The sequence below is a fragment of the Lemur catta genome, chromosome 2 (genome assembly GCF_020740605.2).
Source record: "Lemur catta isolate mLemCat1 chromosome 2, mLemCat1.pri, whole genome shotgun sequence".
NCBI lineage: Eukaryota > Metazoa > Chordata > Mammalia > Primates > Lemuridae > Lemur > Lemur catta.
This window is the reverse complement of record NC_059129.1, coordinates 101,529,608-101,553,238: the sequence shown is the minus strand read 5'-3', so window position 1 is coordinate 101,553,238 and position 23,631 is coordinate 101,529,608. Positions and strand designations below refer to the sequence as shown.

Genomic DNA, 23,631 nt, shown 5'->3' with positions numbered 1-23,631 from the left:
CCATGAGAAATTACATTCACAGTGTTGGGAGAAAATAACTGTTAACTTAGAATTCTATAAACACCTAAACTATAATTAAAGAATGATGATGAAATTAAAAGATATACCATTTACAACACCATAAAAAACTGTAAGGTACCTAGAAATAAATATAACAAAAGATGTGAAACTTTTATGGAGAAGGCTCTAAAACTTTATTAAAAGACATAAAAGAAAATCTGAATAAATAACAAGATACACCCTGTTCATGTATGGAAAGACAATAGCTTAACAGTAGCATTTTTCCTAAATTTACACTACAAATTTAATAAATTCTTTTTTTTTTTTTTTTTTGAGACAGAGTCTCGCTTTGTTGGCCGGACTAGAGTGAGTGCCGTGGCATCAGCCTAGCTCACAGCAACCTCAAACTCCTGGGCTTAAGCGATCCTACTGCCTCAGCCTCCCAAGTAGCTGGGACTACAGGCATGCACCACCATGCCCGGCTAGTTTTTTCTATATATATTTTAGTTGGCCAGATAATTTCTTTCTATTGTTAGTAGAGACGGGGGGTCTCACTCTTGCTCAGGCTGGTCTCGAACTCCTGACCTCGAGCGATCTACCCACCTCGGCCTCCCAGAGTGCTAGGATTACAGGCATGAGCCACCGCGCCCGGCCAAGAGAGTTTCTTAAGCAATACAAAAGCAAAAGTTATCATGGAAAAGTAAAAATTGAACTATATAGTTTTAAAAAACTTAATGACAAATGTAAAGAGACAAATACAGACTTGGAGAAAATAGCTGTATCCCACATTTTCAACCAAGGATTACTATTCAAAATATACAATAAGTTCCTACAAATAAGCAAGGAAAAGAAAAACAACCAAACATCAAAAAAGCAAAAGATATGAAGAAGCAATTAGCAGACGATGACATTTAATGGTCTATAGATACATGACAATGTGCTCAACCTCGTTATTAGTCAAGGAGATGCAAATTAAAACAAATAGATATTTCATGCCTGTTAGAGTGGACATTAAAAAAAAAAACCTCTGACAATAGCCACAGTTGGAGAGAATGGAGAAATGGAAATTTACCTCCACTGCCAGTGGGGGTGTGAAATGACATAACCACTGTAGAGAGCAATTTGGCAACACCTGGTAAAGTTAATGCATAACCCGTGACCAACAATTTCACCACTATGTGTCTAGAAGTTTCCAAGAGACACATAGGCCCAAGGAGATACAAGCAAAAGAACAATCTTTTCAGCACCTTATGTAATAGCTAAAAAGTGGAAATAAGCTATCTGACTTCGGGAGCAAAACGGGCAAATAAAATGTGGATTATTCATACAATGCAAAATCGCATGGGCATTATGAGTGAACTAGATCATTCATTATAAAAATACATAATGATAAGCTTAAAAGATGCAAAATATTTATATAGAATATAATTTATATAATATTTAAAATGCATGAAATAGTAGTACATATTATTTACCATATATTAAAGGTACAAAAATCTCCCTGGTTATGATTAATATCTATAAAGGGGAGAGAGAGAAGCCTCCGAATCCAGGTGTCCTAATACTACAACATCTAGAGAGGCCCTTGAACTTACATATCATAAAAGATAAAAAGAGGATTTTTTTTTTTTTTTAGAACTGAGTCACTAATGAGAATTCAGCACTATTTATGTTTGTATGTACAAAGAACCCTAAATGTCAGTCACTGGTTCTGTTATCAATCTCTGGTTCTTCACTAAGGAACTGGTGATAATATCCCTCCACCAATGGGGCTAAAAGAACAGGTCTTGCCCGGCTCCAGTCTTCTGCAAGTCTCCCTTACCCAGCCTGGTTTGCACCAGAAAATCTACTTCCCGCTTCCATTAGATTCATTCTTGTGTTTCCTTTGGCACTCACCAGAGGTACAGTACAGGTCTGGGACCCCAAGTTTTACCTGCTGACTTCTGTTGAAGGCTCTACAGCACAGCTCTACCTCTCTGATCGCTCCAGGCCTGTACTTGTGCCTATTCCGGGTGCTGTCTCCCTGGGCAGGGTTAGAGTTCCTCTAGGTGGCACAGTGCTGGGCGGAGGGCCTTTATATCCTCTTTGGCTTGGAGTGATAAAACTATAACCCTTCCTGAGCTCCTCTGTTAAACACACACATGTGCGCACATAACATACGCTTATATACACACACAAATACATGCTTGCACAAACATGTTTATAAACACATGTACACACATATGCACAAACCTATAGACACAAAGAAACACACAAATACCTACACCACTCCTTCTGCAACAGGATTCAAGGCTGCTTAATTACTCAAAACCCAATATTGTGTAGATATTGTGTGGCAGCTCTGATTTTATAATGGAAGACAATGGGAATAATAGAATTTGCTATTCACGAACACACAGATCTCGAATGTCAAAGGACAACTGTCTGATACCATTGGAATGATTATAATACAATAGTCCTTCCCTATCCCTAAGCCCAAATCCTGTGAATTTCCTTTTCTTTTTCATATTGGGAGCAAAGTGGACTTCATCATACTCTTTGGTTCTTACCGCATTACCATTACCGTCTGTGACGTCCCTCTCTAGTTTTATTATTGTATTTCATTTGATTTTCCCCTTTGTACCTGATTCCACTTTCATTTCCCATCCCCCCCAGGTATCCTCTGTCATGGGTTTGATATTTGCCCAGTTGTTATTTGTCCTATTGCTTTTCTACTGGGATGACCAGCAAGATGAAGTTTGTCTCTGATTCATTATGCTGATTTATTTTTATTAAGCAGCCATAAAATTTTAGGTGTTGTTAGGGAGTGGAATCCACTGTGGCACTAATAGCTAAATGATGTGAACATCTGTGTAATTTTGATGGTGGGTCCAGAAGTGTCTGTTATATTATTTTCTTTGTGTACAGAACTTAGCTCACAAGATCACACTCTCATGAAAAAAAAAATTGTTCTTGGCCGGGCAAGGTGGCTCACGCCTGTAATCCTAGCACTCTGGGAGGCCGAGGCAGGTGGATCGCTCGCGGTCAGGAGTTCAAGACCAGCCTGAGCAAGAGTGAGACCCCGTCTCTACCAAAAATAGAAAGAAATGATTTGGACAGCTAAAAATCTATGTAGAAAAAATTAGCCGGGCATGGTGGTGCATGCCTGTAGTCCCAGCTACTCGGGAGGCTGAGGCAGTAGGATCGCTTAAGCCCAGGAGTTTGAGGTTGCTGTGAGCTAGGCTGACGCCACGGCACTCACTCTAGCCCGGGCAACAAAGCGAGACTCTGTCTCAAAAAAAAAAAAAAAATTGTTCTTTAAGTTGGGAAAATGCTCATTTGTCATGAATGAGTTAAGAGTGTTTTTGTCGCAAGCAGAGGGTGCGGTGACTGTTCCATGAATACTCCTTTCTATGTTAAGACGGAGCCTGTCGGACCAAACCCCACGTGCGGGCTTCCCCGGAACCTGGTCCATAGGTGGCAGTCTCCCTTCATCGTTCCTGCACCGCAAACCTCGGTCCTGGCATCTGCCTGTGACACCAGTTCCTTTGCTCTTTCTTCGGGTTTCTTAACACTTAACGGCCCCTCCACTCAACCTGCCCCTCCTCCCCACAGAGAGGGTAGAGACTAGATCGCGGGAGTGGAGCAAATGACAAAAGAAACTTCACCTGGAACCAGTCAAAGTCAGGCGGTCTGCGTTGTGCCTGTTCTCCCTGCGATCGTTTTAGAATTGCACTGAGGCTCTTTTGCAGAATTGCTCTGTAAATGGCAAGAAAAAATCTTTCACTATAAACAGAAAATAAAGCTTTCACAAATTGTCATATTTTTAAAAAGCAATCATGCTGATGCAAGTTTTTAGCCTCCCTGTTTAGTCCTGCCTCCCCTCCCTGCCAACACACCCCCACAGAATTTGGAATTAATCTTTGGGAGTGGAATGTAATCAGGCATCTCCCCCACGTGTGCCCCACCTCTCACCCAGCCCCTTCTAGAGCCTATTCAACAGAACAGTCATGGGCAGAGATGAGTGTGTGTGTGTGTGTGTGTAGCCCTCTTATGCAGAGAATTCTAGATGGAGAGTCAAAGGGAAACCAAGAGATCCAGAAAACGGGCACCGCCTTCTCACCTTCCTTCTGCCCCACACATCCTGTGCCCAGGGAGGGAAGGTGGGTGGAGCCCCACCCCAGCCCCAGGCCCTTTTGCGCAAGCCTGCGCCCGGGTTTCTAATCAGCCAGCATTGCTTGTCTGGCCCCCACTGTTTATGGAGCCAAAGGGAGTTTAAATCATTAGCAAGTGTCAAAACGCCTGAGGATTGTGCTGTCTATGAAGCCAAATGGAGTGGTTCATTAGCATTTGTAAAAACCGCCTTGACAAAAAAGGTTGAACTGGGAGCTGGGGGTGGATTTTGTGTATTCCACTTGAATTAGCAAGTACAATACATTTTTAAAAAATCTTATCAACACCTCAGTTCAGAAAAGGACACCCGCTAAGGAAGGGAAGGGCTTCCTTGTCTTTGCTGGAAGGAGGCTTTCCCTGCTTCAAGGCGCTTCTCCTCCCCAGATTAGACACGTAATTAGATGCCCGTTTCCTCTTCCTAACCCAGACATGCATAGGGCTCAGAGATTGTTGCTTAGGCTTGGGGACGAAGCAGATACAAGATGTCCTGGGTGTGAACGGCAAGAATTTCTGAATCCGAGGTAGCCAGTGGTCAGCCTGCTCTAACGGGGGCCAAATACAATGTTCCTCCAAAGGACTAGAGCCTGGGGTAGGCGGGGAAGGAAGGTGAGGGGATAGAGCAGACGAGATGGCAGAGATGGAGGGGTGGAAGAGACCTGGCAGAAACCTGGTTCAAGTTGGAACAGAGCAGCCATGGCTATGACAAGTAGCCTCTGACACATGAGGAGTCTTGGGAACAGTCTTACTGCCTTAGCTGTTTGGCCACTGGACTGCACACACCTAGACTCACTGGGTATGCGTCTGAGGAACCAAGCTGATCTCTTTCTGCTAGGCTGACTTCAGGGGAAATAGTCCCTCCTGTCTATCTGGGTGATGTTCAGCCTGGCCTGGTGGCTGGAAGCCTGTGACATGGGCCATCCAGCTAGGAATGCAGGATCTGGGCACATACCCACAAGGGTGCTGAGGTCACTTCTCTTTCAACCCTAATTATTTTTGAGGTGGGAAGGTCTGGTCATTTATGAGATAGACTCTATCAGGAAGTCACGTTAATTTATGACACAGGAAATAATTATTTGAGACTGATATTGCAAAGATGGTGGGTTGTTAAAAAACAGGCCAAGAAACAGGATCTGAGCTAAATTTCTTCTGTCTGAATTAGACCTTAGTCAACTCTAATTCCCTGCTTTACCATCTTGCACCTTTGGCTGATGCTGAAGTGCACACAAACATGGGGCACAAATGCAGAAGGTCCGAGAACAGGCCATCTTTCCTCTCTTTAGGCCCTTTACCTTGAAAAGCTCTGTTTATTCAGATTTTTTTCTTCTCATATGAAAAAAAAAACTGCTTAAAAGCATCCCCAAGTTCTCCAAATCTGTGAAATAAAGGCTTAGCAAGGTATTAAATTCTGCCGGAACAGGAGCCCAGCAGGCCTTCCTGCCTTATCTCCCATACCTGACATTGCGTCAGACTCCCCCAGTGCTCGGAAACCAGGCGCATGGCCACACCTCCGTTTCTGCCAGCCCTCAGCTTCCCCTGTGCGTCCTCTAGGCCTCAGTATGTGTCCTTAACACCCAGCAAACGTCTCTCAACCAGTAAACCTCAGCCATGATGAGGGTTTGAAGTCAAACCGTGTGAGCTTATGAAAATAAACACAAGTATCAGGCAACTCCTACTTCATTCAACTTAAGATGCACCTTTTAGTCACTTCTAAGAGAAGAAAATTAGTAATGTAAAACTGGAAATGAATGAGCTAATAAAGAGGAGGATAAAGAATGTTCAGCTTCTCCAGATTTCAAAGACTTCTGAACTGTTTGTGAAAATAAGGAAATGCCAAATTTGGCAAATCAAATTAACAAATTTAGAAGAAATTACACTGGTCATTGTTGCCAGAGTCACAGTGAGACATATACTCCCAGGGCTTCTAGCAATGCAAATGAATGCGGCACTTCTGAAAGTCATTTTATAAAATGTCTCAGGAGCCTTAAAAAAATTTTAAATTACACTTGTGGCTCATATTCTATGTCTGTTGGACAGTTCTGTATTAGACAATTAATTTTTTAAAAAAGACAAACAATTGCTAGGTGAGGTTATCCCTGGGTTCTTAAATTTTAGTTTTGTTCTTTAAAATCTTCAGTATTCTCTCTGCTTTCTCAATGAGCGTTTATTTCTAGTATTTCACTTCTTTTGTGGAGCCCTTCCCAATCTCCCAGACCGGGGTTAGATGCATCCTAACGTTCTACACTTTTTCTCTATGGCAATTACAGAGTTTGAAGTTATGTGCTGTATGATTGATTTACGTCTGCCTGCTCTGCAGCCCCGCAAGTCCACAAATCTGGGACCCATGTCTGTTTCGCTCACCTTCGTGTCCCTAGCACTTAGCTCAGTGCATTTAGCGTGTAGTAAGTATTTAATAAAGACTCATTGGATGAATGAATGAATAAATGATTTTTAAAAAAAGTTTTCAAAAACAGAAAAGTCCAAGTCACTATAACTATAAAATCAAGGAAGTCCTCATTTACCAGCAGTATCTGCAAACTTCAGTGAAAGGGTGGTCAGAACAGATTCTGGAGGTTGTTGCAGCCACGAAATCTGCTGCAGGGAGAGCAACTAACTGCTCAAGGGCCCCAGCTGCTGTGCTCTGAATCCGTCAGCAGTTCTATTGTGCTATTGTGTATTTTCTTTTCCTTATGTATGATTATATCTGAGGGATAAACTGCTAGAAGTGGATGTACTGGATCAAAGGGTAAGGATACCTGAATTTTACTGCCAAATTGCTTTCCATTGAGGTTAGAGCAATTTATGCCCCACCAGCGTGACTTCACACCCCTGCCAACACAATGTGTTATCGATCTTTCAATCTTTGCCACTCTGACAGGTTAAAAATATAACTTTGCATTTTTCTAATTATAAGTGAAGTCAAGAATGTTTTCATGCTTTTAGGAACCATTTTTATTCCTTTTCTGTGAACTATCTAGTCACATTTTTTGCTTATTACTCTATTGGACTTTCTTACTCTTTTAAAATTGATTTGTAAGAGATCTTTCTTTATGCTTTAGGAAGTTTATACTTTTAGTTAAGATATCAATGTGCTAGATTTTTCGCAGTTCGAACTTGACTTGTTTTTTACTTTGTTTACAGTGTTTAGTTTTGTTTTGCCAGGAAGAATTTTTTAAATTTCAAAATTGGTTGAATTTGTCATTCTTTTTCTTTTATGGCTTTTATAATACATTTTGAGTCATACTTAGGCCTTCTTCATTCTGACACTTTTAACAATAATTCTAAAATATTAGTTTGTAAAATATTTTTAAATTAAAAGAAAAATTCTCCTATGTTTTCTTCTGGCTCCCTTCCTAGACATCTTTCATAATCCCTGGAATTTGTGAATGATAGGATAGTCACTCTCATGATTAAGTTACATTATTTGACATAGACGACTTTTTAAAAGGGAGATTATCCTGGGTGAACCTGACCTAATCAGGTGAGACCTTGAAAGAGAATGGCCGAGGTAGGAGGATCACTTGAAGCCAGGAGTTTGAGACCAGTCTGAGCAAGAGGGAGACCCTGTCTCTACAAAAAATAGAAAATTAGCCAAGAGTGGTGGCGCACCTGTAGTCTCAGCTACTCGGGAGGCTGAAGCAGAAGGATGGCTCCTGCCCAGGCGTTTGAGTCTGCAGTGAGCTATGACAATGCCATTGCACTCCAGCCCAGGTGACAGAGCAAGACCCTGTTTTTAAAAAGAGAGAGAGAGAGAGAGAGAGAGGGAGGGAGAGAGAGAGAGAGAGAGAGAGAGAGAGAGAGAGAGAGAGAGAGAGAGAGAGAGAGAGAGAGGGCATTTTCTGGAGAAGTAGACTCAAAACATGAAAAGGAACCATATGAGGAAAATTCTCCACTGCTGGCCCTTAAAGATGCAGAGGGTCGTGTGGCTAGGCGTGGGGGAGGTCTCTGGGAGTTAACAGTGCCTGGCTGACAGTCAGCAAGGAAGTGGGGTCCTCAGTCCTAGAACCACAGGGAACTGAATTCGGCCAACAATCTGAATGAAATTGGAGGCTGAATCTCCACGAGTTCATCCTGCAGAACAGAATGCAGCCCGGACTACACATGGATTTCAGTCTCATTGGACCCTGAGCTAAAAGTCCTGCCTTGCTGTGCCAGGACTTGTCACCTACAGAACTGTGAGCGGAGAAGTAGGTATTGTTTAAATCACCAAATTTGTGCTAATTTGTTATGTGACAATAGAAAACTAACACATCTCTTTATATCTATTCTTTTTCAGATTTTTTTCCTGGTTAGCAATTATTTATTTTTATGATAGACTATATAATCAGCTTATTTAATTCTAAAAGAATAGTGTGATAGTATTTTTATTGTTGTTTTACATTTTTAGATTAATTTAGGGAGAATTAACATTTTTACAATATTGAATATTCCTACCAAAGAACGTAATATGACTTTCCTTTTATTTTTTTAAATCGTCATTTGTATTTCAAAATGTTCTCTATATAGTCCTTGCACAATTTTCTTTTAAATATATTCTGGCTGGGTGCAGTAGCACATACCTGTGGTCCCAGCTACTCGAGAGGGTGAGGCAGAATCACTTTAAGCCCAGAGAGTTCAGGTCCAGCCTTGGCAATACAGCAAGATTCCCATCTCAAAACAAACAAAAATTTGTTCTAGACAATTTATTTTTTTGTTCCTATTGTACATGAGGTCTTCTGTCACATTCTAACTGGCTATTGTTTTTATATAATTAAATTATTAATTCCTAATTAACTCTGTATCACAGTTCTTAAATAAATTTTCACATTATTTATAATAGATTTTTAATTGAATCTCTTGAATTTTTCAGGTAATACCATCTATAAAAAAATGATAATTTTATACTTTCAAGTTTTTATACCTCTAATATTTCCTCTTGTTTAATTATGTCGGCTAGTGTTTCTAATACATTATCAACAAAGTAACAATACATGTTTTTATCTATTTTCTGACTTTAATGAAGCTGTTTCTTTTATTCTGGATTTTTACATCAATGTTCATGAATAAGATTGGGCTATAACTTTATTTATTTTTTGTTGGGTTTTAATATCAATGTTAAACTGGCTTCATAAGAAGAATTTGCACCTTTGATTCTCTTCCTTTGTCCTAAAACAGTTTAAATAGTATGGGAATTATCGGTTGCTTAAAAGTTTTATAGAATTTGCCTTAGAAACTATATGGGCCTGTTACTATTTAGGGGTTAGCTCATTAGTAACATTTTCTAATTTCTCCATGTTAATTGGTCTGTGTAGATTTTCTTTCTGTTCTGATCAATTTTGGAAATTTATATTTCCTAAGAAAGCATCCATTTATCCAGCTATTTACATAGAATTAAGCAAAGCAGCCATTTATGATTCCTTCAATTTCACTGCTTAAAATTTTGTATATTTGGGCTTTCTTCCTATGTTCTTGATTAGATTAATTAAAATCTAAATGTTTTATTATTTTTACCCAAAAAAATCAGTTCTTGGACAGATTTATTTTTTAGTATTACCATTTTCCTGTTTTCTAATGTAAAAATTTAAGTTTTTATGTTTAATATTCTTTCCATCTGTTTGCCATAGTTTTTTTGTTCTTTTAAACTTCTAACACTGGATGCTTAATTTATTTTTATTCTTTCTTGTTTACTGATATAAATATTTAGGACTTTGAATTTCTTTCTGAGCACTGATTTAGCTGTATCCCATAGATTCTGATTATATATGTATTGTCATTACTTTGTAGATTTCCTATACTTTCAAATTTCTTCTTTGATCAAAAAGTTATTAAAGAGCTTAAATTCTCTAAATTATAAAGTTTTTAATAATTTATAATTATTTTTAAATTAACTTCTATTTTATGGAAATGCTTATTGCAGGAGTACTTTAAAGAAGATATATGTTCTAACATGGCATTTGAATATATATTCATAAGGTCTATCTTATTAATTATGCTATTTTGGTCCTTCATAGTCTTATTTTTGTATACCTGTCATAGGATCAGATAAAAGAATTGAAATCTTCTACCACTAATAATTTTCAATTTCTCTTTATATTTCTGTAGTTTTTGTTTTATGAATTTGTTGCTATATAATTTACTATATATCTATTTATAACTGCTAAAGCTTCATTATCGTTTACACTTTTATTATTAAAACATCATGCTTTGTCTTGCTTAATATTCCTTGCCTTAAATTTAACCTTGTTCGATATTTAGGGATGCCAGTCCCTTTTTGTTAATTGCTTTTGATTTGTATGATTTTGTTAATCGTTTTGTTTCGAGTTTTCAAAGGCACATTCTTTAACGTGTGAGTCTTATTTATAGCCCATGAGGCATTTTACTTTGAGATCTCCTTGAGTCTTTTCTTTCATCTAAGCAGAAAGACTGGCCACTTCCAACCAGACTACTGGAACATTCTCCTCCCTGCCCTCTTCTCCTTGCCTCCAACACCAGTTCCCCATAGTCATTTCGGTTCTGCCTTCAGGTGGACTGGAGTGTCAGCCTCCCTCTCCACGGGCCTCCCCTCAGACCGCAGTAAACACTCTCCCCGCCCAAGTTGAAATGCAGAACACATACTCCAAATTGAGTATGAATGTGTCATGTGTATGCTGCTCCTTCAGTCTCACGAGCATGTTTATATAAACCACACAATGTAAACGTACACATATTTGGCCCTTTTGAGTGGAGGGCCGAGAAGGAACACTGTATTTGGGGCTTTTCATTGCCGAAGCCACTGAAATTGACATCATTGACTATTTACTTATGTTAAATAACTATTAGGTACTATGTAGACATGTATTTGAAACATAAAACATAAGCAATTGCTTCTGTATGATAATAGCAGTTACTGCAAACTGTGTTGTGATGAAAGTGCATGATGACTATTTCAAATATCCATTGTTATGTAACAAATTATCCCAGAACTGAGCAGTAAAAGATAACCATTGTATTATGTTCGCAGATTCTGTGGGTCAGGGGGTTGGCAAATGCTACATGGGGACAGCTTATCTTGGCGTCATAATATCTAGAGTCTCAGTTGGGAAGACTTGGAGGCTGGGAGCAACCCAGTAGCTGGAACAGGAATCATCTAAAGGATCTTCACTCACGTGCCTGCTAGTTGATGGCAACTGTCAGCTGGGACATCAATTGGGCCCATTAGCCAGAAAACATACACCTGGGCTCTCAATATGGCTGGGACCTCCTCAAAGCTTGGTGACTTGGACTTCTCACATGGCAGCTTAGGGCGCCAAAGGCAAGTATTCCAAGAGAACCAGGTGGAAGCTGCATTGCCTTTTACAACCTAACATCATAGACACATAGCGTAATTTTTGCCTTATTCTATTGGCCAGCCAGTCACTAAAATTGGTCAACAAATCATTAAGGCCCAGATTCAAGAGGAGGGGACCTCTCAATGGAGGAAGCATCAAAGAATTTGCAGACATGTTTTAAACCCACCACACTCTCACTGATCACCACTGAGGGGTCTCTCTCTCTCCCTGCCTCCCTCTCTTGCTGTCTCATACCATCACATACAATCACACCCATGCTCACAACCCTACAGACAGTTGCTTGTTTACACTAGCTATCAGTATGGGTAATTAAACTGTAGTGGTAGTTGTTGTGGCACTTTGTAAGCAAAACACCAAACTTTAAAAAGTCAAATATATAAGTTATTGACTAATAAATATAAGGTTATTCCAATTCTTAAAATATGCGCAAAATACAAGGACAGAAATTTTGAATGAAGTTACACAAGATAAAAGCCGAAAGTCCTCAGGAGGGTATAACTGTTTAATGTTTGGTAGGCTTGGCTGGCTTCCACGCCTCCCAGCTTCACCTGCATTAGCCTATTCCTCAAACCTGCCATGGCTCCCCCCTTCCTTGTTATAAGGATTATGTGCCTTTTGCTAAAAAGTACTCTGGAATGATACAGCGTTTTCTTTCTCCCTGATCCCATGAGTGCTACCTTTGCTGCCCCTGCACTAATCTCCCATCCATTGCTATTAAATACCACTTTATTTCCTTCACCTAATAACTCATTTCATGGACAATTATCAAGCACTGACCCTGTGCCAATCTCTGCAGGAGATACCAAAATGAACAACACCTGGTCTATACTTTCAAGGGTTTACAAGGAAGCATTAGCAGACGGTTGGGCTGTAAGTGGCAAAGTAACAGATGAGTGAACAGTGGTGCAGCAGGCTTAACCCACACTCATCCTCCCCTGACCTCCTAGCCAGAAACTCTCCAGTTCTGCTCAGAAATTGGGTTGCCTATGTGCTTTAAGGGAGTCTAGGCCCCTCCCCTGCTCCAGGGGGAGATTCTTGCTTTATCCAAGCCCCTCATGGGACTTTCAGTCCCTTTCTTGTGTAAGGATGCACAGTGGATGCAGTTCTGGCCTGTGGCCTCTGGGGAGGTTTTCTTCCTCTTCCAAAGGTGCACAACCTCTTCTCCCATCAGCCACTAATCCTGTTGGGTACATTTAGGAAGCAGCTATCTCACAACCATGAGGGGAGTGGTCAACATACTGAGGTTGACATAATGGAAAGAGGGAAAGAATATGGGTCCTTCATGACATGGTCGAATCTCTGAGTTAACCAACCCTGAAACCACAGTACCTTTGGACTTCTTGTTATAGGAGACATTTTCCTTATGGTTTAAGCTATTTTCAACTGGATTTGCTATTACCTGCATCCAAGACAATCCTAGGGAAAAAAACCCAGCCTTGAGTACAATGGAAGGAGCAATTCTGAAGGGCTGGTAACATCCAGGAGGCTTCCTCCAAGAGATGGGACTGAGATGGGGCTTTGCAGGACAGCCAAGACTTGGACAGGTGGAGAGGAAGGGGGAGGGCATTCTAAGTTGGGATAAAAGACTTAGAAGGGTAAGGAGAAAAGTAGATTCAGTTATAACTCTTGAGAGGAATACCTAAAGCCACTCTGACCTGGCCCCTCGAGATGCCTGTGCACTCTGAAATGGGAAGATCTGGCTGACAAATTGGTATCACTAGGGCTCTAAGCCACCTTGCTGGGGCATCTGCCCAAAGAGCAGAACACAGGAGGGGAAGGACTTTTCCTACCAGGTGTAGTGAAAGGTGATTACCAGAGGTCAAGAATGGGTCTCACCAGCTGGTAATGAGGTCAACACAAGGCTGACTGGGCCTGGCTGCACTAAACTACTGAAGATCTGGAGGCAGCTGGATTGGCAAATACATATAAATGAAAGGCATACAACAACAACAACAACAAAGAGAGGAATCAGCATTCCTCAAATTAAGCAAGGTTGAATTTAAGGCAGGAAGCCTAAAGCAAGACAAAGCATGACAATTTAGAATGATAAAAGTACAAACTACAGTGAAGATCTAGCAGCTGTAATAGATATGTGGTAAATTATACAGCAACAAATTCACAAAACAAAAACTGCAGAAAATATAAAGAGAAATAGAAAAATACTACTGTTGAATCCCTAGGAGTAGAGTTGATGATCATAAGGAACGTTCAGCTTTGTTAGACACCACTAGTTTTCCAAACTTTGTACTCATTGTATTCCACCAGCAGTGTATGAGTGTTTTAGACGTTCCAAATCTGCAACACTCGGTGTTATCCATTATTTAAATTTTAGTCATTCTAGCACATGTGAAGTGTTGTCTCTCATTATGGTTTTAATTTGCATTTCCCTGATACTAAGGATGCTGAACATCTTTTTGTATATTTGTTTGCCATTTGGATATCCTCTTTTGTGAAAGGCATTTTAAGTCTTTGGCCCCCTTTTAAAAAACAATGAGCTGTTTGTGGTCTTGTTATGAATATATGGGAAATCTTTATATAGTCTAGATGCAAGTCTATTGTCAAATATATGCATAGCAAATATCTTCTCCCCTTTATGGCTTGTATTTCCATTCATTTCATAGTTTCTTTTAATAAATAAAAATTTTATTTTTAACAAAGTCCAATTCAGTCAATTGGCTAATTTTTCAATATTTTGAATGGAAATTTTTAATATTTTTCACTATTTTCCCTTAAGATACTTAGTGCATTTTTTGGCCTGTTTAAGAAATATGTCCCTACCCCAAGGCCACGAAAATATTTTAATGCTATCTTTTATAAGCTTTAATCTTTCACATTTAGGTCTTTTTTTTTTTTTTTGAGACAGAGTCTCGCTCTGTTGCCTGGGCTAGATTGCCGTGGCGTCAGCCTAGCTCACAGCAACCTCAGACTCCTGGGCCCAAGCAATCCTTCTGCCTCAGCCTCCCAAGTAGCTGGGACTACAGGCATGTGCCACCATGCCTGGCTAATTTTTTTCTATATATATTTTTAGCTGTCCAGATAATTTCTTTCTATTTTTAGTAGAGACGGGGGTCTTGCTCTTGCTCAGGCTGGTCTCGAACTCCTGACCTCGAGCGATCCTCCCTCCTCGGCCTCCCAGAGTGCTAGGATTACAGGCGTGAGCCACTGTGCCCGGCCACATTTAGGTCTATAATCTATTAGAAAGTGATTTTTGTGGGTCGTGTGAGGTAGAGAGGGGTCAAGTTCACTTTTTCTCACATGTGTATCCAACTGACTCAGCACATTGTTTATTGAAAAGAACCGTCTTTTCCCTGTTACATTGCAGCAACACCTTTGTTGAAAATCAAATGACAGTGTATTTCTTGGTCTGGATTTTTAATTTTGTTCCAGTGGACTAGTCGTCGATGGTTGAGGCAATATCATTCTGCTTTAATTGCTGTAGATTTATAAGTCTTCATATTTGATAGTGTTAAGAAAATGTTTTTTCTTCTTCAAGATAGACTGCTATGCTTGGACTTTTACCTTTCCATATAAATTTTAAAATTAGCAAGCCACTTTCCACAAAATCTAGGCTTTTGATTGGAATATTATTTCATTCTCTCAGAAATCCTGTCCCCTCCAATCCTGGCTGCCTTGACATATCTCCATGCTGTCAAAAAGCTGTGTTTTTAAGTAAAGCTTTTATGGTTCTTTTTTTTAATTAAAAAATTTTTTTCAAAGACAGGGTCTCATTCTGTCACCCAGGCTGGAGTACAGTGGCATGATCATAGCTCACTGCAGCCTCTAACTCCTGGCCTCAAGCAATCCTCCTGCCTTGGCCTCCCGAAGTGCTGGGTTACAGGCATGAGCTACCATGCCCAGCTATGGTTGTTCTTGATAGGAAGGTAGTCTGATACCAGCCACTCCACTGTAGTCAGAAATGGAAGTCCTTTGCAAGCTTTCCTAATATAATTTATGTAAAAAAAATGGTCAGAAATCTATATGAGAAACTTTAACTCTACAGACTGTTTATGTAAAGTTAAAATCTTACTTTCTGAAACAAGATCCATTTGTCTGCAATTGAGAAAAGATATGACCCAAATTGGGTTAAACAAAAAAAGTTTATTGGCTCACATAACGGAAAAACTCAGGAGGAAGTTCATTGTATACAAGATTCAAATAAAGTTTATCAGGATCCAATTTATCTCCATCTCTGCTCTACTTCCTATTTGTTGAAGCCGTTCTCAAACAGACTCATGACCGTAAGATGGCTGTCAGCAACTCCCAAAACAACACCCTTCCAGGTCTACACCCAGCAGAAAATGAATGTCTTTGCTCTGGAATACCTGGGATAAGTCCTATTGGCTCTAACTGGGTCACTGCTTATTCTTGAGCCAATCACTTTGCCTAGGTAAATTTGATGAATTAATTAGCTTAGGCCCAGGTCAGGTTCCTGATTCCTGAGCCAGGGGTAGATTCAGCTCCCCTATAAATCCACGGACTGAGAACAAGGTCAGAGGTGGTTTCCAAGCAGGAAGTTGGGGTGCGATTAACAGAAGAAAAATAAATGGATGTTGGACAACTACAAGGGCAAATGTCCACTTCACTGGCCAAATCCAGTGTCTAAAACCACATCACCTAAAGGTACTTGGAAGATCCTAGGCTTCCTCTTCTGGTCCTCCAAGGCCACTTGCATGATCCTGTTTCTAGGACTGTGACCCCACTCCCTCCACAGTGCTGTGTGCTTGACGCTCATGGTCTCCAGGACATACACACAGGGCTCTTCAATCTAAGCATCTCCCTATCCATATTTTCTCTTCCTCTTGTCACCCTGGAGTCTTAGCAAGGGTTGGAGTAGGGGGAGCAGGGGATGAGTGGGCTCTATTCCCTCATTGTCACATTTTCCTTTGCTCCCGCTGTCTCAGCAGGACAAGAGTAGGATGATCAGGCTTAGCTTCCTAACTCTACCATTTACTGCTGTGATTCTGAAAAAGTCACTTCGCCACTCTGAGTCTCAACTTCCTCAGCTGCAAATGAGGCTAATGATGTTCATTCACTTTACCTCTTTCCAGGCAATATCTCTAAGAACAGTTCTTTACTAGAGGAGAGTCAGAGGGTGACAGGTCTGGAGACTACATTTCTTTGAACGGCTGTTGAGGTTGCTGGTGATGCTTCAGCTAGAGAAATCTTAAAATATGAGGGTTTTCTTTTTCAAGCACTTCCCTGATTGAGAAGTTTGAATGAGATATTTTGAAAACATTTGATAGACTGAAGCTCTAAAGAGATGTGGAATTGTATTATGGGTCCCAGACAGATCATTGTAAAGCTCTTGTTCCACCCCAAGTGTTGTTTGTGTATAACACGTGTCAAGGGTTTCCACTCTGGGAAACAAAAGCACAAAAGTTTCACTGAAGTCGTCAGCCTAATCCTCTTAAGAGTCGTTGAAGCCTCTGAATTGATCGGCAGTAGTCAAGTACCTTCTTAACAAAGGGGGCTCTTTCAGATTCTCTTACGGCTCCTCGTTCTAACAAACCCACTCGAGTTCCCTTGCTACCCCCTCCACCGTTGCCCAAGGTCACAGTGGCAGGAAGTGGCCAAATAGGAATCTTTCTAGAATCCATCCTCCCTCCACAGGAGCAAGAGGAACTAAAACTCCACAATCACAATGGGCATATGCTGCAGAGGCCTCTGAAAAACACAAGTTTTGTCTATTCCTTGTAGGAAGAAGAGGACAGTGTCTGATCAAGGGTTTTGTGCACAAGAGGGAGTGGAAGATCTGGAGTTGGAATCAGGAAAGTCAGCTGCACCTCCCAGCAAAGGTGCATAACCCAGGACTGAAGCAATGGGACCAAATGACTTAATGATCTTTGCACACGCAGAGCCCAGCAGAGCGCCTCTGTCTAGTTTCCACTCACCGGCCTAGCTCTGGCCCTGCAGCTAGCCACGTAGACTGTGCACTTCCTCGTCCTCCTGACCATTTAACTATGTGAAAACCACCATCGTGTCACCCCATCTGGTATTCCCTTCTATAGGCCATATAAGCCCTGACATAGACCATGATTTCCCAGCTATGGATGCTGGCTCCAGTTTGTCATTGCTACAGAGCCCAATGCTCGCTCACCTGGCCATGCGTGCAAACCCAAGGTGGGTCCTTCTTCTACACCCATGCTTCCATCTAGACAGCCCATGGTTGTGCTAACTTCTTTGTCGACCCGCATTCATATTGAGCCTTGAGTCAGTGAAAACCCCTAAACCTTCTCCAGATTTCCCAAAATCTTCCTGTGAGTAAACAAGATGTGGATCAAGAACAAATACTGTCACTGGTGCAGTTATTGGTAAACCCAAATACAATTCCTTCCATTTACCTTAGAGTTTTCATCTAAATGTTCCAACCAGTCTCAAGATCTTCTAGAAACCTCATCCGTCATTTGCCATTATAAGCTACACCGTCCAGCTTTGTGGTATTCACAAACTTGATGGGCCTGTTTTTTATTTCTTTATTCCAGCCATTGCTACATTGCAGTAAAACTTGGCCATGAATATTAGCGGGGGTGATCAGATGCGATCAAATCTGCCTTACAGAGTATAGACCTTGTTTGCTCGAGGTCATACAACGGACCCATGTACTGTGGAGCTGGCACTAGAACTCTGGTCTCCTGAAGCCCAGGGTGGAGATTTCCCACAGTGCCATGGTGCTGCGGCATGAGGTGCTTGCCTGCACCAGGCCCTGCCACACCTGGGTGGATGCTCATTGTCACTCAGCAGGTAGGGTCCTCACACAGTCTTCAAGGTAAGAAACCTTTATTACCTTGTGTTGGCTGACGTGGAGGGAGGGCTGTCGCTAATAACAAAGTTGTTCTTTACTCACATTCTCTTCTAGATTTCAAGGGTCTCTGACCAAACCCAGCTAGATCCTTCTCCTCGTGTACCCCCTGCCCCTGCCTGGCCCAGCACAATGGGATGGGCACAGTCAAACCTAGGCACTCAGAGACTTGACTCTGAATGCTTGTTTCACCATTCTTAATTCTTTGACCCTGTTTGGCACCAACCATTTAATTTCCCTGAGCCTTAGTTTTCTCACCTAAAATAGAGGACCCACCACCCTACCTTATAGTGTTGATTGAGCATCAAAGGAGAGAATAAATATACAAATTTTTTGAAAACTCTCCAATGCTTTGCATAGGTATATTGTTATTATCAAATGGGTATGAAGAACTCCAAAGTAAGTCAGAGTGCCACTTAAAATTCCTTTTTAAAGCAGTTCATTGCATCCTATTTATTCATTTCTTTCTCTTTTTCTCTCAAAGTCCCAACAAAAACTGAATATTAAGAATGCATGCAGGCACAGCATTGAATACAAATTAACTATTCAATGTTCTTTAGTCACTTTGGCAGGGAAATGATACACCTATTAAAATATCCCAGTCAGAGCTGGCACACACAGTGCTGATAACCCCAGCAGGCAACGACCTTGGCACCATTACAAGGACAATATTTTCAAATGGATGAACTATTCCTGAACAAAGTGTCCAGTGTACTAGGAATAAACAGGCTTTTCATCAACCAAGTCTGTGTGTTTTCTGGTTCCAGCAACCTTTCCCAGGGATGGTGTGAGAGCGTGGGGGTGCCAGGAAGCAGTACCTCCTCAGACACCTGCCCAGTTTTGCTCATCCCTCCTTAAGAATCTTGTGACTGAAGCCGGGTGCTGTGGCACACCCCTGTAGTCCCAGCTACTCAGGAGGCCAAGGTGGGAAGATCAGTTGAGCCCAGGAATTTGAGACCAGGCTGGGCAACATAGCAAGACCCCATCTCAAAAAAAAAAAATCCTGCTGTGACTGACCAGGCCTCCAAACATCCGTCCTCTCTTATGATGCTTTCAAGATTTCTTTTCTGCACTTTTGTAAAAGTAGAATCTGATGCTGTCCTTTGCTCCTGGTCAGACCTCAGCAGGTGGGGTCAGCCCTTCCCACAGTGTAAAACAGGGTCCAGGAGCCTCACAAGCAGGAGTCTGTGGTGGAGACTCACATATGACCTCACCAAGCATCTGCAAGGCCAACTCTTTGAGAAGGTCGACACCCAGGACAGTCCAAAATAGGGTACACATGAGATCCTTGAGACAAAATTCACTGGGAGAGCAAGAAAGGACTCTGGATTCACTGGAAATGAAGCACAGATGCAAACTCAACTGGCAAAACCTGCTTCCTCACCTAAGCCAAGGAGGCTGTAGCCGGCCCATTTAGCTGTTCATTCTTTCATTCATCCTATAAATGTTTATTGAGTACCTACTGTGTGCCTGACACCATTCTATGTTCTGGGGACACAGAATAAACAAGACCAAGTCCCTGCCCTTCTTGCATTCTGATGGGAGGAGACAAACGATAAACAACTAACACAGTGATAGGTGCCGAGAGGCACAGGGAGCGTAGGTTGGGGTGGGCGTGAGTTTTTCTCAGGGAAGGCCACCCTGCTAAGGGAAATTTGACCAGAGCTGTGAAGGAAGTAAGGGAGCGAGCTGTCATTACCTGGGTGAATATATGCCAGGTAAAGGTGTGCTTCAAACAGCAAAGAAGAGAGTCTTACAGGAATGGATTGAGTCAAGGAGACGGTCAAAAGAGCTGAAGCCTGAGAGGTAACAGGGAGTCTGAGTGTGTCAGGCCTGGGAACCATCTTAAAGACTGTGGTTTTAATTCTAAATGAGCTGGGAAAATATTGGGAGGCGTTTGGTAGAGAAACATGAGCTAATCTGATTTATGTGTATGAGGAGCATCCTGGCAGTTCTACGGAGAACAGAAAGCAGGCAGGACAATGTGAGCAGGGAGACAGGAGAGTGCAATGGCCCCAGCAAGAGACGGTGGCGGTGGTAGCACAAGGAGGCGATGAGGGTGTGGATGTTGGTGGGGTAAAACCTATAGAATTTGATAATAATAGGATGTGGGAGATGAGCAATGGAGGCAAGGATTATTCCATAATTTGTGGCCCAAGCACCTGGAAGGACAGAGTTAACACTGGGATGAGGAAGGGTGTGGTGGACAGGTTGCACGGCACCGGGAGTATGGTTTTGGCATCTCACACTACCGTGTAGTGTGAGGATCTATTGGACACCACATGGAGATGTCTAGTAGGGTCCAGACTAGAGACCTAAGCTTGGGAATCAGCCTTGTAGAGGAGGTATTTAAAGCCAAAAATAGGTTGCTAGTAACAGAAGAGGAAGTACTAAGGATTGAGCCCTCAGGCAATCTTAGAGAAAGACAACTGAGCAAAGATGTTAAAGAGAGTTAGAGAATTAGAGTTAAAAAGAATTAAAAAAAAAAAAAGGCCTAGAGAATATGTGAAGAAAATAGCTCAAGAAGGAACCATTGATCAACTTTGCCAAATGCTGCTATTTGATCACGTGATAATAACTGAGAATTGGCTAATTGATTTAGAAACTGGTAATTTTATCATGGCAGGCTTACTTCTTTAATGAGCAACCCCCAAATCAATAAAGTGACCAAATAAAAAGCTTATTTCTCACTCACGTCCCAGTTCAGTCAAGTATTTGGCAGATGGCTTCTATGTGGCGATTTGGGGTCCAGGCTGTTTCCATCTTTGGTGTCCCCTCCACGGTCACCTTGCAAAGGGAAGGGACAGTCCATGTGGAAGCACACCCAGGTTCAAACGCTTCAGCCTGAAGGTGGCACATTGCCCTCCACAAACCTCCCGCTCTTGCGGCAGGAACTAGTCACGTGGCTTCATTTAGATGAAAAGTAACTGGGGAAGGTCATTTAGCTGTGTGCCCTGGAAAAGAAATCAGTCTGGTGACCACCTAGCCAGTTTCTGCTACGGTGACCTTGGGAAGAGCAGTTTTGGGGGATGGTAGAAACCAAAGACTGATTGAAGGGAGTTCGAGAGAAAAAAGGGAAGAAGAAATATGGAGCGGTAGCTAAAGTGGGATTTGGGATCTAGAGAGATTGCTTTGTATCCGGCTTGTGTGTGTGATAAGGAAAGCATCTGGCAGAGACAGAAAAGTATGCTGATGCAGGAGAGAGGGGACAACCATGGAGGGCCGTCCTTGAGCAGGTGACAGAAAAGGGGACCTATCTTGGTGCTTCTCAAACTCCATGGTGGGTAAGAATTCCCCGGAGAGCCCTGATCCAGCAGGTCTGCAGTGGGGCTGGAGACGCTGCACTTCCAATGTCTCCAGGGGATGCTGGTGGCCAGCAGGGATTCAGGCCCACACTTCAGGTAGTGCTGGCAGGGCTGGGGAAGCCCACCCTTGTACTGGGAGGGCAGGCAGAGTGGGTAGGCGCAGATGGAGGTGGGGGTGGGGGTGGTAGGAAGGTAGGGAACTTGTCATCCTAGTGAATTAGGTAGTGGGGTCATCAGCTCAGAGTGAGGATGGGGAAGAAGTGTTGAGGATTTAAGGGGAAAGAAGAAAATGTGATGTCACTGTTCTGAGAGTGGGAGAATAAGTGGTGTGGGTAAACAAAAGGAGAGTGCCATGCAGGCACCAGGGAGCCAGCTGCAGGCTGGACTTAGAGTGAGACGGGGCAGCCGCACCCAGCAGGGCTGGTGCAGACAGGGTGGGGTGGGGGAGGATCAGCCGGGATTTGGTTCTTCCAGGAAGGGACAACCGAGGAGAGAGGGGCTGAGGGAGTTGATTGCGTATTGAAGGGAGGGATGAGGGGATGAGGGCCAGACCACCACGTCTAAGTGGGTATGGAGGGCAGGGAGGACTTGCAGGTGGCAGTGGGGGGCAGAGGAAAGGTGGGGATCAACCAACCGTTGGCCCCCTGAGGCTGAAGAGTCCCTGGAGATAGGAGACCGAGCTGGAAGGGGACCTATGATAGGGCAGCAGGACCTTGGAACTGAGGCTGTGGAGAGAGCACAGTTGTTGGTCCTGACAAAGTCAAGGGCACGGCCAGGGGAGGGCCAAGATGCGAGGAAGGACACGATCACTGGAGAAGAGCACGTAGGGGACCTGGGAGGCTGAGGATTGGGAAGATCACAGCTGTGGATGATGAAATGACCGAGGATCATCACCAAGAGTGTTGTCAGAGAGAGCACCGAGAGCTATGGTTTGCAAACCCTCCTTACGGAACCTGGTGCTCTAAGGAGAGGAAGAACTTCTGAAATATAAATTCTCAACCCCTAGGCAAAAATATCCCTGCGAGTCTGCTTCTAGTGGTAATTGCAAAATAAACAGAATCCCAGCAGGGGCTGCCTGGGGAGGGGCTGAGCCAGGCGAGGAGCCCCCGCGCTTGGCAGCGCCGCCTTCCCGCCGCTGCCCTGCGCGCCCCGCGGAAAGAAGAGCGGCGGCCCCGCGGCCACACCTGCGGGGTGCGTGCAGCGGCGAGCGCTCCTTACGCTTCTGCACACATTTGACACGGAATGGGAGGCTGCTGGTTTGTGACATCTTAGATTTCATATTTAACTACCGTGTGTGTTCTAGTGCAGAAAGGGCTAAATATAGACTTCGAATTAGGAAATCTAAAGAGGAACACGAAGGCAGCCGCGCTGGCGACGAGCGCTGGGCCAAGAGGGTAGCGCCTGCTGTCAACTCCCACCCAGGACCCGGTCGCCGCAGGGTGCGGAGAGAAAACGGCAGCTCCCGCACTGTTGACAGTGAGCATTTCCCTCCCTGCGCTCCCCGGAGGGAGCGGCCGCCCCTGAAGGCCTCGCTGTGGGGGGCGAGTCCCTCCGTCTGCCAGGCCAGCTCCGCCACCCCCTCCGCTGGCCCCCAGCCCCGGAATCCAAACACGAAAGCTGGCCCGCCCCTCCCCCACCAAGTAAATCATTGCTGGGAGTCAACGCCTCGGGCGTCTGGGAGGGCAACGTCTGGGCCTCCCACGGATCCCATCTAGCTGCTTACGAAGTGAGCACTGAGGCAGAAAGGAAGGCGGAGGCTTTACCTCCAAAGGCCACTGTGCTTATCTCTGCGGAATAGGTTATGGATGACTTTTCCATTTTATCTGTATTTTCCAAATTTTCTAAACATAGTATGCATTAGCAATGTATGTGAAAAACTCCTCATAAACATGTTTTGTTGTTTATAATGGGTTAGCCTGGACAAGGAGCACACCAGCCCTGCAAGACCATTGCAGGCAAAGAACGAAAGACTCACCTGGCACACGATGGGAGCTGAAATCCAGCGCGTGGTGCTCAGCAAAGGCACGTGGAAGAGGGTTCACATTGCCTGATGATCATATCCTCTCAGCTG

General features: G+C 43.0%; 1 long non-coding RNA gene across 1 annotated transcript; it reads right to left on the bottom strand.

Annotated features, from left to right (window-relative positions):
- Positions 1 to 3,648: 3,648 nt before the first annotated feature.
- On the bottom strand, positions 3,649 to 23,618 carry LOC123633139. Its single transcript, XR_006733552.1, has 3 exons — positions 23,536 to 23,618; positions 20,951 to 21,209; positions 3,649 to 3,738 (listed from the first exon to the last, which is right to left on the bottom strand). It is a non-coding gene; the product is annotated as an uncharacterized LOC123633139 (long non-coding RNA).
- Positions 23,619 to 23,631: the final 13 nt, after the last annotated feature.